Raw genomic sequence first — 6,182 nt, 5'->3', positions numbered from 1 at the left:
ATCACATTTACTGCCATCTCACTGCTAGAGTAAAGCTAACATCATTATGAATGATAAGAGGCAACCTTTATTTTATGCTTTTGGATTACTGCCATCTGGCCAATGGTATTGTGTTCCCTGATGCATGAAAAACAGGTCCAAACTTTTATCTCCCAAGCAATTACATTTTTTAATTCTCCTTCTACTGTTAATTGAGGGTCAGCTGGTCTGGTTATTCTAAATTAGATGTATTTGCTTTAAATTATTGATTATTGTTTATATATGCCAACAGTAATTTTGTTAAAATGTCTATGTGAGTCAGGGTACAGGACTCAGGAACAGAAAAACCAACAAACAACATCAAGAACTCACCAAGACTGAAACTAGACACAAGGCAAAGATTTGATCTTTTGGACAAGCTGTCTTCATAACTTCTTTAATAAATGTCAACTAAATAAAATTGATTTCTGCCAACAAACCTTCGAAGATTAGGAGAAAGAGCATATCAAACTTGATTTTATTCAGCTTGAGACTTGTTTTTATTGTGAGATCCTGGGTGACTTTAAAATTGAAAATGAGCAGCTACATGTTTACCTTGTCTCCTGTTGTTTCATGAAGCTCCTCCTTCCACACAAGTGTATTCATCTGTATGTGGCACCACATCGATTATAAATAATGCAGTGCTTTCATTTTCACAGTGTGATACTTCAAACCTCTGCTGTGTGAAGATGGTCTTTCAGGTGATCATTAACTTCGATAAAAAGAATAAACAGCTAGAAGTTGCAGACAATGAGACCCTTTTTAAAAAAACCACCATTTTGGAACTGAAGAAGAAATATAAAGAAAAGAATCCTTCAGCACCAGGTAGGTTAATGTTATGTTTATTCTAGAAATTTTAATTCAAAGTTTTAAATGTATTTTTCTCTAAAACATAAAAATTATAAAGTATAATAATATGACATAGAGCAGGGGTCTGCAACCTATGGCACATGGAAAAGTGAGACAAGTTTTGATTTATGATTATAAAATTAAGATTTTCTAAAAACAATATAAATCTGATACAATATAAATAACTGTATTTGACGATTTTTTTATATTTTGTAATTATATTTAATATTTTAATTTCTACAAACTACATACTGTATGCAACAATATATATATATTTTTTTTACCTTTCAAATGTTTTGTTATGTATGTGCTTAGAAATGGCTCTAACTATCCTTAATCAGATCTATTATTTTGCATTTTAGGCTCATTTTAAATACAAAGTATGTCTTTTCTGCTAATTTAATTGTTGTAAGTGTAGTGTTTATTTAAAAAATCATATCTGAGTGTAGGCTACCTTCACCATGATATATTCACCTGCTATATTGATACATGAACATAAAATTTAATTTCAACAGAATAATATACTGGGATAACTTGGCTTCTCTTGAGACTTGCTTCAGAGCATAGCTAATACGCTTAAGACCGCCCCCACACGTTGACGTGATTGGTTAAAAAGTAGTTTATGGTAGGTTAAGGAACACCGGCGATTTCAAACCGTTTTTTGTTTTGTTTTTGTTTTTACTCAGCAATGGTGTTGACTTCTGAATTTTTACATGGTTTGCCTTAAAACACCACATAGACATATAAACAATATTAATAGCTTGATTTTCACCACAGGAGGACTTTAAAATGTGTTTGTAGGATTTTTTGGGTACTTTAAAACAATCCCGCACCATGTTGAAGCCCTATTATAAAGCACATACAAACAGTATTACTTTATTTAACATGAATAGTTAGTATGTTACTACCTTGAAAACGATAGCGGTCTTTGATATCAGATGTTAATTGCGCTCTGCACTCCTCCAGGTTACGATCTTCATGTATAAACACTTTATTTTATGTTCATTGCAAATTATGCATTCATACACAGATATTTAAGTATTTTGAGTGTAGACATTCACTGGTTTAAATGTTTGAGCTGGTAATATCTATTAATATTGGTATGTGTTCCCCTTTGTTTTATAGATCCAGATGCCATAAGGGTTATCTTTGGTACAAAGCCTCTGGAGGACAACCTGACATTTAATTTTTACAATATTAAGCATTTATCTGTCCTTTCGTTTGTTATGAAGGTGCATGGAGGAGGTATTTTTTCTTACAACATTCATTTTGTTTTATTTTACATACATGGCATATAATGTTCATTACATGTATTTATCTCGCCCATCCTGTCTTTACTCTAGATGTGTGAACATACAAAAATGGATCCTAAAAACACTGGACTGGAAATGGAGTTTGCCTCTAACTATATCCACTTAAAGATAATTTATTTCACAATTTGTTAGTGCCTCGGGTATGTTATGACTCTGTTTTGACTTCATCTTAAATGCATTGTTAATAATTTAGAGCACTGGGTTCCCAACCCTGATCCTGGAGTACTTCAACACTGCCTGTTTTAGATGTCTCTCTTATCTGACACACCATCAACTGCAAATAAACACATTACATCTCTCAAGATCTGAACAGAGAATGATTAAACAATTCCACAAACAGCATTATTAGCCTCTTACTACTAACCAGATTGATTTTATTTCTGTCATATGTCTATGTAATCAGTGGTATGATTGGTAACACCAAGTATGTTGTGTGCCTGTGGCCTGTGACGCCAGTTATAAAACACTTTAGTCTGCATTATGTAGCTTTGTGGAATTGATGGATAGTCAGACATGGGGCAGCCGCAGCAGGCAGTAGTTTTGCTGGATTTTATTCCTCTCAAAACACAAACAAGCAACCTCTTTAAGAGTGAATTGCCCTTGTTTTCTATCAAATAAATATGATGTACACTTATCATCATGTCCTCTCATTTCTTCATATTTTGCATAAGACAAAAGTGTATCTCAAAAAAGGGTAAAACAACAAAAATAATCACACAGGGTAAGTATATATATTTGGAGTAAAAATACATATCTAAAAGCAATAATTACAATAAAGATTAAATAAGATTATCAGAAGTCACAAGAAACCTACTTCAGCAGTTACAATGCAAAAGGGAAGAGGAGGAACAGGAACAGAACAGGAAGTTATGTTGATTCATGACATCACAACAATTAAAGGGGAAATCGCTCACATGTCGACCAGACAGCCACAGCAGGTATATGTAAACGAACACATTTGTGTGAATTCTACTTAATAATACATATATTTTAACAGTATAATTGTATACCTGTTGCATCTACTAAAGTTCTCAGTGAAAATGAACAGATTCTTAGATGCTGATAATGTTATTATTAAACATGTTTTGTTTGAATTCACCATTATGGTGATCAGTGCTTCTAGGACAATGTGTTTATAAAGCACATTTGTTATGGCAATAAAAGCCAAGAGAAAATATGATCAGATGATGTTGGATATGTATTGATCATGGTGGAAAGAAGGATGGGGCTGAGAGCCATGGGAAAGGAGAGAAGCCTCTCGTCGCTATTCCTTTTATCCTCCTGGAGCTCCTCGATGAAACACAGCTCCCATTCCTGTTCCATTCCATTCCCATGGCTCTTGGCCCCGTCCTACTTGCCACAATTATGTCCCACACACTAACCTGAGAATTATGTTAAATAATTGCAGTAATCAGCTTTCATGTAAGTAACATACCACAAAAAAAGCAAAACATTTATAAATACAATGAAATCTCACAAGAGAGAATGCACCAGGACTAAAACACTTCACACTTCAGCCACACCAATGTCCAAATTAAAGGGTTAGTTCACCCAAAAATGAAAATTCTGTCAGTAATTACTCACCCTCATGTTGTTCCAACCGCGTAAGACCTTCGTTCATCTTCGGAACACAAATTAAGATATTTTTGATGAAATCTGAGCCCTGTCTCACTCCTCCGTAGGCTGCTAGGTGGCCCAAACCAAAAAGTTATTAAAGAGATCGTTAATATAGTCCAAGTGACTACAGTGGTTCAATCTTAAGTTTATCAAGCGACGAGAATACTTTTTGTGCGCAAAAACAAACAAAAATAATGACTTTATTCCACTATTCATTTCCTTCTCTCTGGGCCTTGTAGTGTTTTTGCGCTGCGCGTCTGTGTTGCACGTCAACACGCATCACACACATGACCGGCGTCGGCCAATAGTGAGCCTACGTGGCGACGTGTAACACAGACGCGCAGCGCAAAAACACTACGTGAACCAACTAGAGGCCCAGAGAGAAGGAAATGAATAGTGGAATAAAGTCGTTATTTTTGTTTGTTTTTGCGCACAAAAAGTATTCTCGTCGCTTGATAAACTTAAGATTGAACCACTGTAGTCACTTGGACTATATTAACAATCTCTTTAATAACTTTTTGGTTTGGGCCACCTAGCAGCCTACGGAGGAGTGAGTTCAAGTTCAAGTTCAAGTTCAAAGAGTTTATTGTCATATGCACAGACAGAAAACATGTTTCCCTGTACAATGAAATTCTTACTTTGCCGTCCACATTAAATGTCATAAAATAAATACAATAAATACAATGTCATACAAAAATAAAAATAGCAAAAAGAAAAATTTCTTAATAGTGAATTTCTTAATAAAAGCAATAAAAGTGAGATAGTGCAGTTAAATAGAGCAATAAAATTATGTCCATGGTTGCAAACTCCTATCAACTGTTTAGGAGTCTAATGGCAGAAGGAAAAAAAGAGTTCTTCAGTCTTGAAGTCCTGCATTTCACACTTCTATACCTCCGTCCTGAGGGTAGAAGTGTGAACAGTCCGTGCTGGGGATGGGAGGGGTCTTTGAGGATGGAAGCAGCTCTCCTGATGACCCTGCGGTGGTATATGCTCTCTAGAGAGGGCAATGGAGTCCTGGTAATCTTCTGTGCAGTCTTCACCACTCTCTGCAGGCGTTTACGGTCCATGACAGTAGTGCTGCCGTACCACACAGTGATGCAATTAGTCAGGACACTCTCGATAACACAACTGTAGAAGTTGTTGAGGATATTAGATGACATGCCAAACCTCCTCAGCCTCCTCAGAAAATACAGCCGCTGTTGGGCCTTCTTAACCAGCTGTGTGACGTGTGGTTTCCAAGTGAGGTCCTCACTAATGTGGACACCCAAGTATTTAAAATTGCTCACCCTCTCCACTTCAAGCTCCCGGATGAACAGTGGCTGATGCATACTCCTCTCCTTTCTCATGTCCACTATCATTTCCTTCGTCTTCTCCGTGTTGAGGATGAGATTATTGTCACCACACCATGACACCAGACTGGCCACCTCCCTCCTGTAAGCTGCCTCATCGCCGCCAGCAATACGTCCTATCACTGCGGTGTCGTCCGCGAACTTCAGGATGATGTTGTCCTTGTGGGAGGCGACACAGTCGTAGGTGAACAGGGTGTAGAGAATGGGGCTAAGTACACAACCCTGTGGAGTGCCAATGTTTGTGATGATTCTGGCTGAAGTCCTATTACCGATCCTGACCGACTGAGGCCTGCCAGTCAGGAAATCTAGGAGCCAGTCACAGAGTGTGGGGTGCAGACCAAGTGTGGACAGTTTGTGAGTGAGTTTATGGGGAATGACCGTATTGAAGGCAGAGCTGTAGTCGATGAAGAGTATCCTTAGGTATGAATCCTTATTTTCCAGATGAGAGAGGGAATAGTGGATGGCAGCAGCAATGGCATCAGAAGTGGACCTATTGGGCCGGTAGGCATACTGCAGGGGGTCAAGAGTGTCTGGTATGCTGTTCTGAATGTGGGCCAGCACCACTCTCTCGAAACACTTCATGATGATCGGAGTGAGTGCCACTGGCCTATAATCATTCAGGCAGGTGGGTGTGCTCTTTTTAGACAGGGGGACAATGATCGTGGTCTTAAAGCACAAAGGAACAGTGCACTGGCTGAGGGAAAGGTTAAAGATGGAGGTAAGAACATCAACTAGCTCATTGGCACATGTTCTGAGGGCCCACCCAGGGATGTTGTCTGGTCCTGATGCTTTGCGGGGGTTGATCTTCCTCAGAGCTTTGTGTACCTGGGTTGTTGAGACGGATGGTGGGGGGAAGGCGGATTGGGTGGTCCATGTGTACGTGGGCCCTCTTTCTGCAGTGTGGCTGGGGGCCTCAAAGCGGGTGTAAAATGTATTGAGGTCATCCGGCAGGCTGTCTGTTAAGATGATATTGTTGGTGGTAGTCCTATAGTCTGTGATGTGCTGCAGGCCTTGCCACATCCGCCCTGAGTCAGCA

The 6,182-nt window shown here is 38.6% G+C and overlaps 1 long non-coding RNA gene across 1 annotated transcript; it reads left to right on the top strand.

Moving 5' to 3' along the window:
* Window positions 1–603: 603 nt before the first annotated feature.
* On the top strand, window positions 604–2,813 carry LOC307151577. Its single transcript, XR_013819906.1, has 3 exons — window positions 604–843; window positions 1,993–2,112; window positions 2,211–2,813. It is a non-coding gene; the product is annotated as an uncharacterized lncRNA (long non-coding RNA).
* The last annotated feature ends 3,369 nt before the right edge of the window (window positions 2,814–6,182 follow it).

The sequence above is a fragment of the Squalius cephalus genome (assembly GCF_949319135.1).
Source record: "Squalius cephalus genome assembly, chromosome: 23".
NCBI lineage: Eukaryota > Metazoa > Chordata > Actinopteri > Cypriniformes > Leuciscidae > Squalius > Squalius cephalus.
The sequence above is the reverse complement of the archived record's forward strand: the minus strand, read 5'-3'. Positions and strand labels throughout refer to the sequence as shown.